This window comes from Mauremys mutica, chromosome 3 (assembly GCF_020497125.1).
Source record: "Mauremys mutica isolate MM-2020 ecotype Southern chromosome 3, ASM2049712v1, whole genome shotgun sequence".
Classification (NCBI taxonomy): domain Eukaryota; kingdom Metazoa; phylum Chordata; order Testudines; family Geoemydidae; genus Mauremys; species Mauremys mutica.
Genome location: NC_059074.1, coordinates 124511245 through 124523529, shown reverse-complemented (window position 1 = coordinate 124523529; position 12285 = coordinate 124511245). Strand labels below are relative to the sequence as shown.

The window sequence follows — 12285 nt, the reverse complement described above, 5'->3', positions numbered from 1 at the left end:
CGAACTATCGCTTCCGGAGTTCGAACTATCGCGTCCAGATTAGACGCGATAGTTCGAACTCCGAGAAGTCGAACTCACCGCGTCGACCCGGCTCGTAAGTGTAGACTAGCCCTAAGAGCTCTGAGGAGGAGACCTTGAAAAAGACTTGTTAGGAAAGAGTAAGGACTAAATAACTGCTGCAAGGATTATCAGTGGTACACACCTCTATTTGTGTGCATGGAAGACTGGGAGGGATTTTATTCTCTTCTGTGGTAAATTAGCAGGAAGGTAAAGTTTGAATATTTAGTTTTTACTATTTTTCCATTTGATATGTAAATATTGTTTATGGCACAATCCTAAATCAAATATTAGACATTGCATGTATACAGCAACGTCAGTAAAAGAGTAATATAACCTTTTTCTTACTCTCTATTTAGCACTTTTAAACAATTGACAGTTCTTGTGTCTTTCTTATTAGTTTTGTGTGTTTAAAAAATCCATCTTTTATGTTAAACTGTTGAAGTGTGTGTAGATAAGGATATGTAAGGATGTGACAGGGAGTGAGGGAGCTGCTCTGCGGGAGACTCAAAGCCTGGAGCAGGGTTACTAAACAAGCCAATCAGAGACACCTGGCTCAGAAAAGGAACCTTAAACGGCTGTTTCCTTTGTAAGAAAGTTGAAGCAGTTCTGAGAGGTGAGTCTGACTGAGAAGCCACAAGGAAGTCAGCTTGGGCGGGGCATCTGCAAGCCGATAAGAAACACACTCTGAAGGAACCCTTTTCACTCACTCAGGCTCTGAGGTAAGATCCATGCCCTGGGACAGATTTTGGGGACTCTGTTTCCCTTTTAAGTTTGTTTGGGGACCCCCTACCACCAGAAAGGAGCCTGAACACGCTGCGTGTTGATGAGACAAACTTTTGTTAAAGTTTCTTGGACGCCTATTAAAGAAAACTACCTCCCCAGATAATTCTGGGACGGGAGATAGTGGGGTTGGGCAAGTCGCTCCTCCCTCACCCTGTTAGAAAAGAATTAGGTTATTTTCAGTAAAAGTATTAACTCACTCTCACAATACTCTAAAATTTAAGCTGAGGCATATGAGAGATTTCATGCTACTCTGCTTGGCTATGAAAAGTTAGAAACAAACTGAACTGTGGTTGCAGACAATATAATAAACTCTTTGAGTTCCTCATTACAGGTAGATGCAGCAGTATATGCAGAAGATTTCTGTAGAATCAGTCACATACTCAAACTTGTTTTTCAAAATTCCTATTCAAGCTATAAGTGTGGCACCTGGTTACATTAGAAAGGTGGGCCAGTGTTGGTAGAGACACAGAATGGCAAATGAAATTTGTAAAAGTGAAATTGTAATTGACAAACATAGGATTCGTCAACCCACAGTTGATCAATTTGCAGCCATACTGGAGTTTCAGTGAGTGTTGATAACTAGATAAGCACTGGTGCACCAAGGAACCACTGATGTTCCAAACAATGGTACATATCATTGTCTCCCTCCAGCACTTAAGTGCTGATGGAGAGTCATGATACCAGAGAGATGAAAAGGGGATTCCATTAAGCCAGGGGTTCTCAAACTGGGGGTGATGACCCCTCAGGGGGTCACAAAGTAGTTATGTGGGAGTGTCAAGCCCAGCCATGTGTGGGTGCTGTCATCCCCAAACCCCTGTTAAATTAAAATTTAAAAACTCCATTTTAAATGTATATGTGGGGGAGGGGTTGCACTCAGAGGCTTGCTATGTGAAAAGGGTCACCAATGCAAAAAGTTTGAGAACCACTACCTTAAACATTGATGTGCCCAGGGATGGAGAAGTCACCAATGCACTGAGGATTGGGTTCTTCCTGTCGGTACCCCCAGACTTGGTGGTACATTTGGATATTTTTTAATGCTTTCTAGTGTCTTTAAAAAAGGAACTAACTCTAGGGACTCCTGCACTGTTCTAGTGTGGAGCTGAGGAGTCTGCCCCCCAAATTGTGAAGCTTTGGTAGTTCCCACCAGTCACGCACTAGGAGAATGGATGTGAGTGTGGGAATCTGTTACAACATACATCTTCAGACATCAGCAGATAAGTAATTTCTTTATAGCAGAGAAAAATGCTTTACTCCCAGTAGCGATATTGCTAAGAAGGGTGATGAGTGCTAAATCATTCAGATTTATTGTGAGCTGCTGATACTTTATCATGTTAGTTTAATTTGCCATTTTCCAAAGACTCTAAAATCTTGAACTGTCTGCATATCATTTATTCTGTAATATACAATCCACATCCTGGACTGGGATTACAAATAGGTCAGTGGAAAATCCTAAAATGACTGCATACAAGCATTTATTCTGTCATTTTTATTCTATTATAGTATTTATTTAAACGACACAGAACACATTTTAGTTCCTTGTTTTCAGTCCCTTGGGCAAAATAAATAACATACGTCTCTAATACAAATGTACGTATGTTGTAGTTACAGCAGGGTTCCTTCAGAGGGAATTAAATGATTCCCTTGACGTAAGTATGCTCCACACTGGATCACTATGGTACTCCCATGTGATAACCTATCATCTCAACTACTAATGATCTTCTTACCCTTGTTGACGTTAGCAGACTATTCCCCCAGGACATTTCCTTTTGTTTCCTTTGTCAGCTGGTCTAAGAGAAGAGAGAACTGCTCAGTCTTGACTTCTCTGCAGATGTTGAGAGTTCCACTACAAAGTTCAGCACAAATCTGTTTCTTTTCAATGTATTCAGAGACATAGGCAGCAGTAAGTAAGCCAGTAAGCAAAGCTCCTCAGCCTATTTCATATTCTGTGGCTGATGAGAAGTGGAAGCTGGGAGTTTGGAGCAATTTCACAGAGGTATAATAACTTCATTTCTTCTCTTGTGGCACAGGAATATTTTTTTGTTTATTTCCTTAATAAAAAAGTTACAGGTGAAAATATGGCAAATAAATAAAATGGGTAGTAATGAGAGTAACATAACAGGCACCAAAGGAAAAAATGCAGAACTGAAGTAAAAATATTTGCATACCACTTGAAATTTTTCCAGGGCTTCTACAATACAGTGAAACAAGGACCATCACATCATATTCCTATTACAGTACTAAATCCTTTTTTTGCTGCTTCAGAAGCACAGAGTTCACCCAATGTGCATGGCCCATTTGGGTTCTGAGTCAGTTCTGAGTCCGTTCTGAAACAGTGCTTCTGACCAGAGGTGAGAATTCCCCATCACATTGTCCCAGCCACCCAGACCTGTCCTCTCCTCTACATATATGGCTGAGGGGGGTCACTCAGAGCTTGAGGGAGGAGAAAGCAGTGCCTGTCCTTTCCATTCCTACGTGAGGATCAGGACTCTCTGGCTCAGAGAATTATCAGGTCATTTATGCACATAAATACCCAATTTGTGCATGTGGTCATGATAACCAAACATGATAACTGAGTGCAAAAATTAGTGCCCACAATTTCACTTTTACATTTTTGCAAACGAAATTATATGGCCAACCTTCTGTAAATATCTTCTGAATATGTCTCCCAGTATGTGCTAACTCATATCCCTTGGAAAAAGAATCCTAATCCAACCATGCAAAGTCTTGGTGAGCAAACACCTTTTATTTGACAGTGTGCGCTATATCATCAGCCAATATCAACCAATATGTACTTCACCATTTGTTCAGGAACACAGCGGGGAAGCAGTGGGGGCTAGTTATTGTAATTTCAGCTAGTCCTGGTTTCTGACACAATACAGACATAAAGACATTTGAAGTTCTCTGATACAAGGACCTGTTTACTATTACTCTTTTTTCCATCCCTGTATTTGTAATTATCTCCTTGGGTTCAGGCTCTTAGGAGCTGGGAGTAGTTGCCAAAATTGGATAGAAAGGCTAAGGACATCAAGGATGTTGTTACTTTAAATATTGCTTCCATGAAACTAGTGATTAAATAGCATTTCTTCAGCAAGGTTTGTTCTAGGGCACTTCTAGTTCACACCACCAGAGTCCACACTAGCCAGTTAGTGCTCAACACGCTAGTGCACAACTAGAGTTTAGACCCCTCTCACGCGGACTAATGCACTATGAAGACAAGCCCATCATGATAAATCTGCTTGTATGTTATATCCCTACCATTTGTCTGTCTTGTCTGTTTAGATTGTAAGCTGTTTGGGGGCAGACACTGTCTCTTGCTACATTACAAATGCCCATGCTACATTAAAAGCACATTATTAAGGTTGCAGAAATGCCAGAGTTAAGGTTGCCTGTGCACTGTATGTATGCATTATGATATGGACCTTAATTACATGATCCCAGACTATTTTTTCCACAGGACCCCTGTCTCTTTCAGTGTATAGAATGGATGAAGCACATTCAATGAGCAGTTCCTCAACATTTTGTTTTATCCTCATAGTTCAAAACCTCATTTATTGCACACTGTTCAAATCCTGCTCTGAAGACAATTAATTTTCTCATGGGATTTTCTATAGCACTCATCACTATAATATCTGAGTGCTTTACAAATATTAATGAATTTATTTTTCACCACACCCCTGTGAGATGACTGGATATTATTCCCCTTTTACAAATGGGGAACTGAGGCACAGAGAGTTTAATGTTAAAGTATCCACTAATTTGGTTTGCCCAATTTGAGATGCCTAGAACCTGATTTTTCAGAGTACTTCGCTTTATACAATAATTTAAGTGTTCAGAACATAGCTCCCATTGATTTCACAGTTGCAGCTGTGAATGCTCAGCACTTCTGCAACACAGACTAGGGTCTTGTCTTTTTTAACCCCCATAAAACCAAGAACTCACAATTAGTGGCCACCTGTGAAAAATTGGTTTAAGTAACTTGCCTAGCATCATCCAGGGACTGTGTGGCTGAGTCAGGGACAGAATACAGTTCTCCAGGGCAGCATTCAACTGCCTTAACCACGAGACTCCCTTTTCTCTGTCTGTAATCCCCTGTCTCCTTCACTACACACCTTCCAGCTACCACAACTACTGGGGCCAGTGTCCTACAGGTAACAGTCTCCTTCACTATGCAACCCTGATGTATTTGCAAAGCAGGTTGATCCATGTATCAACATGCATAAGCACAAGAGGGCAAAATTAGGGGTGCATAGGCAAACTTTAATTCTGATATTTCTTAACTTTTGAGTGCTGGACTTTATAACATTAATAAACTTTTACCATACATATTTCGTGTGTAACTTTGTAGCATGGGGGAGCTAGAGCTGTTCAAATAAAAGATCACCAGATTTTTTTTTAACATGAGCAAAACAGTGTATTTTCCACTAGCCTTTTTCTCTGAAATGGGTCAACTGTTTTGTCTGAAAGTTTCAAAAATCAGCCTGAGTCAGGCATCTGGCCTGGAAAATTTCAGCCCAAACTGTAGTTCGACAAAGTTAGAAGCAACATAAAACAGGTTCCTATAAATGAGTGTCAGGCATCCTTAATGACAGGCGGTGCTACCACCTCCTCCCCCACCTAATGTTTGTATAACACCCAGCACAACTGGTCCCCAATCTTAGTTGGGGCTTCTAAGCGCTACTGTAATACAAGTAATATGTCCAGTCCTCCTTTGCAGTTCTATGCAGTTCTAACTAGTGTCAGAGCTAGTGGCTTGGGATCAGGAAGCCACAACCACTGTGGTTCCCATGTGCTCAGACACAGTGAAGAATCATGTTATGGCCTCACTTGACTCTGTCCAGTCACAACTGCTAGAGGCCTGCTCATAAGTCATGAGGGTATTGTATCATCCATGGCTAAACATGAGCAAACTAAACTCAAGGGGCCCAAAAGAGCCCAGAGAGAATGCATCATCATATTTTTAATTGATGACCACTCTACCTTGAGCAGTATATCATTTTGGGATCTCAAGTGTGTGGAGTTTGTGGGTGAAGCTTAGACTACCACTACTTTCTTTTCTTCTTTCCCCCCGCCTCTGGAACAAAAATCTCTCCTGACTCATATCCCAGAAGTCCCTTTGATTTCCATGGAGTTCTGTGAGGTGTAAATCTGGGCTATATTTGACCTGACTTCATATTGTAGTTTCCCCCCACTAAAGCTCCTGTTGAACATAAACATCAGCCCTTAATCTGTGCACCTGAAACATATTCCAATATAGTACCGCATTATTTTTCTGCACAGAACAGAAAGCAGTTCAACACCCAAGGGAAAATACAATACTGTTGTTACTAATAAGTTCTTAACTACAAATGACTGGTCATCCTACTAGGTGTCTCCTCAATACACCCATCAGATAAATTGTGGTTGAGATGCTGAAAGACTGCTTGTCGTCATGTTTTTTTCATTACAACTCTAGTCTACCCATGTGCAGCTGTGAGAGAATCATCCCCCTCTGTAAAATAGAAGTTTACATCTTCTATTATGAAATATGCATATCCGAAGGATGAAACTTTGAAAGCACAAAAATCAAGAAATTCCAAAATTAAGGTTCTTGCTTTACACAAAATATTATAAAACGAAAACAAACTTAGCAAGTAGCTTGATTTGTACTGTACCTCCCAATTACAGTTGACTGGCTTACGGTCCTATCGCACATCAAGCCTCCACAGATTCAAAGGGCTGCACAGACATCTCGCTTTCTTAACCATTGTTAATGCAAATGCGAGTATCCCACTGCACCATGACCTGCAGAACCCACCAAAGATAAGATTATAATTCTGCAACCCTCTATGCAACCGTATCAAGACCCTTACACCCAACTTCGATGCTGAGGCTCAATGGAGAGTCACATGGAACATTTCACTCAAAACAAACTACTTGTCATTGATCCTGTTGAGGAACCACCATTTTGATTTGTGTCAGAAAGACTGATGCAGATTGAATCTCATCAGGACATCTCATGGGAGATGTGGACAAACCCTCTTTAAATAGAAAATGAGGCAAACCCCTGTATGCAATTGTGATCACCAGGCACAAAGAATAGAGCACATCATATCTGAGTGTCCCCTTTGTTCTTTTGCTGGGGCCCTGAAGGATATTCAGCAGCTCACTTCTGCGGTAATGTGCTGGCTGTCAAATTTAGATATAAATTTGTAGTTGTTGCTACCTACCCAAGCCACATGAAAGAAGAAGAAGACAGTAGAACCTCAGATTTACAAACACCTCGGGAATGGAGGTTGTTCATAACTCTGAAATGTTCGTAACAAAACATTATGGTTGTTCTTTCAAAAGTTTACAACTTAACATTGGCTTAATACAGCTTTGAAACTTTACTATGCAGAAGAAATGTTGCTTTCCCTTTATTTTTTAGTAGTTTACATTTAACAAGTACTGTACTGTATTTGCTTTTTGTATGTGTGTGTCTCTGCTGCTGACTGATTGCATATTTCCAGTTCCAAATGAGGTGTGTGGTTGAGCGGTCAGTTTGTAACTCTGGTGTTAGTCACTCTGAGATTAAACTGTATCCCCATAACCACCTTCTATGTACTCTTTCCATTCAGCCTTCTAATCTTTTTCTCTGTTTCCTCTCCAGTCTTCCCACGTTTAGTTTAGACTGGAAGCTCTTCTGGTCAGGGGTTATCTTTAATTACCATGTTAAGTGCTATGCACACCTGTGGTGCTATATGTAGAGATGCTAGTCATAATTACACATACTAAGGCTGAGGCATTCAAAGTTGTCAAATTGTGAACCACTTAAAACTGAGATCCTTTTATGGCACTTCCCCTCACTATCCCACACTTCCTTTGTGGCATCGTTAATGCCTGGGTATGATGGTGTTGCGGCTTTTTTAAAGTAAATTTGCAAAGTATTAAGGAAAAGGATTTAAAAAGTAACTGCTTTAATGAGCTGGATAGCTACTTGGTTATATTCCCCCCATTTTGTAGCTGAACTATTACCTTTCCCTCCTTGCAGGATGTTAACCTTAATTCCCTGAAACTTATCAGTCTTTAGGTTCTAAGCACCAGCCTAACTGAAGGAACTCTGCTCGAAAACTGACACATGCCCAACTGCAAGTTTTTAGAATGGCAAACCCACTTCTTGTTTCAATTGCACATTCTTCAGAGGTGTGATGGAAGCAGCTCTGCTAACTAATTGAAGGTACCTCACAAACCACAATTGTAAGAGACGGTGTATTACACAACTATGAGCAATGTGGCCGAGTTAATTATAAGAGTTCCCAGGAACATGGCATATTTTGTCTCTTGAAAGTCAGGTATTTTTTTTTCTGGGAATTATCATCTATACACATATTGAACTATAGCAGGAATGATTATCAGCATTGTTTCTCTCCACAGCCAGCCAGACTGTAGTAATATCCCAAAGGATTCTAATATCTGAAAAACAGGATATACGTATATTGCTCCTGCAACAGTTGATGACATTAGCAACTCATACAGTGCAGGAACTAAATTCCCCAGATCCTTTCTTTACACAGTGCTTGGTGTTAATGATTCCAGAGACTATTACAGAATATCTTAAGTTACACCCTGATGGTAGAGACTGAGCTGGAAATAAAGTAGATGCACTCTCCCAGGCTCTGTTCACAAAGAAAGATCAATCTGTTTGGTATGCCAAAATGGGAGACCATTCACTGTAGAATATGCAGGTTTTTCTGCATGATCTGCCATTTTAACAAGAGTTAACAATGTTGTCAATGAAATTGTCATTGTTATGCTTCAATGTTAACAGCCACTGAAACAAACTGGGGCAAGTCATGCTTTTCCAAATCATTGTTTCAGGTTGTCTGTGGAATCAGGGAGATATCACTGCACTGTTAGACTTGGTTCACATTTGAAAAATTTTCAACCATAAGAGCTCGAGAGTTAATGTTAATTGAAAGTTTAGCATTTGGAGCACAAGATGATAGCCTCTTTAAATTTAAAAAAAAAAAAAGTGCTGTCTTGCCAAGCCAGTGGGAGCTATTCTAGTGTGACCCTTGCTTGAAACCCTGCACTCAGGTAAGTGAAGGAAGGACTGATTTTATGGACCATTGTTTTCTTTTTAGTGTCATATTAGTGACAACATACAGCAGTCATTACAAAGGAAGAAATTTCATTTTAAACCCTGTTTTTTAATTGTTTATAACTTTCTGGGGAAGTGGGGGAATGGCTGATATTTTCCCCCCATCAGTTCAAAGCTGATTTTTTTTTAAATTTAACACTTTGTTCAGTAATTTTAAATTAACAGATCATGATAATAGAAGACTTTCCCAGCACACTCTTTTTTGCAGTCTCTTAACTCCAAAATTTAAACTTGCCATGGACTTAGTTGTCAATAAAGATGGACACCATGGATTGGTTGGTCAAAACATTAATGAAAAAATTGTATTGAAAATTGTGTACTACATGCGTTTGGTATTCCTCTTTCCACTAAGGGCCAAATTCTGTCAATTCCGCCTATCCCCATGGACTAAATGAGAACCATCTACTTAGAATGGGACTGAATTTTGCCCTAAGCTTTTAACTCTATAGTAAGGCAGTTCACCATTCCCAGCCAATGGGAGCTATGGGAAGTGGTGGTCAGCACGTCCCTGAGGCCTGCCGCATCCTGCAGCTCTCATTGGCCAGGAATGGCGAACCATGGCCACTGGGAGCTGCAGGGGCCAGTGCCAGCGGATGGTCAAAGTAAACAAAATGTCTCGTGGCCCCCCCAGTGGATTACCCTGATGGGCCGCATGCCGAAGGTTGTGGCCCCCTGCTGTAACTTATCTCAGAGCTAGGCTTAAATCAGGGAGCCAGCTTGTCCCGCCTACTCTCCTCATGTGCCAAGTGACTCTCAGACATAGAGGAGAATTGAGCCGCACTTTATTACAGAGCCCATTGTTATGATGTGGGTTGGGGACTGTTTTGCCTCAATTACTGTTACTCTGTCTTGAGTAACATGCTTTCCCCATGGAGACTGAGAGTTGGAATTTTAATGTACCAGTATATTCTTTTTATACTGAGCAGCAAATAAAGTTCTCATGTAGTTCAGTTTGGAAGAATTGAAACTCAACATATTAAACACTGTGGTTTAAGTTCCATTTGGGACATGTCTGTCGCGAAAGCTTGCTGGTTTTGGGCCTTCTCCGAAGCCTATTGAAGACGGTGGAAACATTCTATTGACTTCAGTGGACTTTGGAATAGGCCGTTTATGAATATTGAATGAATAACTTGTCTTTGCTTTTAAGACCCTTGATGCCGTAGCCCTGTCCTGTCACCTCTTGTTTAGCATCTAGCCTTCAACCTCTGCTTTCCCTCAGATACCATTGTGCTTTTCCCAATGTTGCCACGGGGAGGAACGTAATGGAAAAATCTGCAACACCACTATATTGTCCTTCCTGAAACTCCTTCTTAAAACTTACCATTGTGATGCATCCCCGCCTTCCTCCCCAATAAAAAGACAGTGGCTAGGAGGCTAGTGTGTTGTGACTGCTGTTTATTATTCTAATCGTAATTGTCTCATTGATTCCTTGTGTGTGTCATCCCCTCCTCCCTATCTGTTTGTTATATCCGCTTATCGATGCGCTTAGATTGTAAATTCTTTGGTACAGGGACGGTGTATTCATGTTGCATGTCCTGTACCTAGCACTAATAAGGTCCAAGCCTTGATTGAGGCCTCTACATGTTTCCTTACTACAAAATATAAATAATAATAAAGGAATTAACTGTGAACTGCAAGACCTCAAAATGTCTGATAACCCATATACCAAAGCCTTGCACAAAACATTTACAGGAAGAATGAAATGCTTTTTCAAATTAAGCAGATAATACACCTAAAATTATTTAGCTCAGAGAGGAGTCTAAAATCACAATGTGAAGGTGCACAACAATATCTAGCCATGGATTGGTGTTTAAGACATTGGAATTACTATCTTAAATGGAGGTCTAATCAGGCTGCATATAACATGATAGACTCTTTGCTGATTTTAGGTTTGTGGCATTTGGTTTATCCATGTTCTAGCTATCATTTGGAGTTGTAGTGAGAATCACGTCTTGAAATGCTATGAAAGCTATGTGATTGCAAGGACAATCACATTGGACTGATCCAGCCAGGGAAGGTGATCTATTGTCTTTGATGTACACTTCCATGTACAATGAGTATGTCACATTGCAAAGTGCATGGGGTCCGCTGATAAGTATTTAACAGGACTAATTAAAATGGCTCAGCTGGGCATGTCTCTGTACTCTTTCTGCATAGAATTTTCAATGTAAGATTTATTTTTTGTAACTAAGGTAAGGCATAATGCTGGTTCATAAACATGAAATTTGTTATTCTACTTAGCATCTTTCAAACAAATCTGGGGAGATGAACACGATATCAGACTTTCCTTGTAAATTTTGTCCAGAACTATGTCACAAACACTTTTTTTTTAATTCCTTTGATAGTGGGTATGAGATACAATGAACCCTATTCAGGGGAACAAAGTGTGACCAAATAAAGGCAGTTGTGGTTATGCTGGGGTATTGCTATGACTGCATTTGGCAGAGATGCAGTATTTGAAAATCCACATCTAGGCAGATACATGCAAATATGTATACATATGGGATCCAATAAGGATATGACCTTTTTTGTATGAAGAAATCGATTTGTGATTTGGAGTTAATGTCCAAAAAGTAATAATTTAGCTTGTGGGATCAAAAATAGAAAGATACAGATTGTTCCATGTTTTCTTATAAGAAATAATTATGCAGCAGAAGACGCATGAGGTTGTAGATTCACAATCACCTTCATGTGGTAATGGGTCTCTTACTGTATGATCACTTTCCCTTTGCTCACTTGCTGAAATGTTGCACAATGCTTTTAAAGATATGCCGTGTTTCTATATCTGTCTTTATAACTTTAAATGTAAACTTCAAAAAATGCACAGTACAGCCTGTATATATTCTAAAAATGGAAAACATAGTGAGATATATTTCTATAATTTATGCTTCTTTTTTTGAATGTTATGCCAGACAACATCATCAATGTCACTAAGGCTTTCTCCTGCACCCAAAGAAGTAAATGGGGGTATTGTCATTGGCTTCAAGTGGAGCAGAATCAAGCCCTCAGTTTCTAGCATTGCATATGTGGGATCTGGTGGTAACTCTCTTCCCCAGCTTGTCTAATAGAGTCCTAATTTAAGTGTTACGGCACACAGTGAAGCCACCTGTTTAATCAAACTGTTGCTGTGGTTCTAGGTGTGGAATTTTATACTCCTTAATTATTGGCAAGCCAGTTGAATATATATCAGTAAAAACAGACATTTCGACCAAAATAATGAACTAAGTCAGAGAAAGTCTTGTACAACAGAACAAAAGTTTCTTGAAGGACAATATCTTGTTCTACATTCATTCTAGAACCTTCCCAGAGTGCCTAATTGTTTG

The 12285-nt window shown here is 40.0% G+C and overlaps 1 protein-coding gene across 14 annotated transcripts in view; it reads left to right on the top strand.

Annotated features, from left to right (window-relative positions):
- Nucleotides 1–12285, top strand: part of PDE10A (phosphodiesterase 10A) — a 605978-nt gene that overhangs the window by 455187 nt on the left and 138506 nt on the right. Inside the window, exon 1 of one of the 14 annotated variants that reach the window (XM_045008726.1) lies at nt 667–779. The exons of the other annotated variants lie outside the window; for them this stretch is intronic. The gene's annotated coding sequence lies outside the window, so the exon portion shown is untranslated. Of the gene's footprint in view, nt 1–666; nt 780–12285 lie in introns of those variants that run through there. 14 annotated transcript variants of the gene reach the window in all.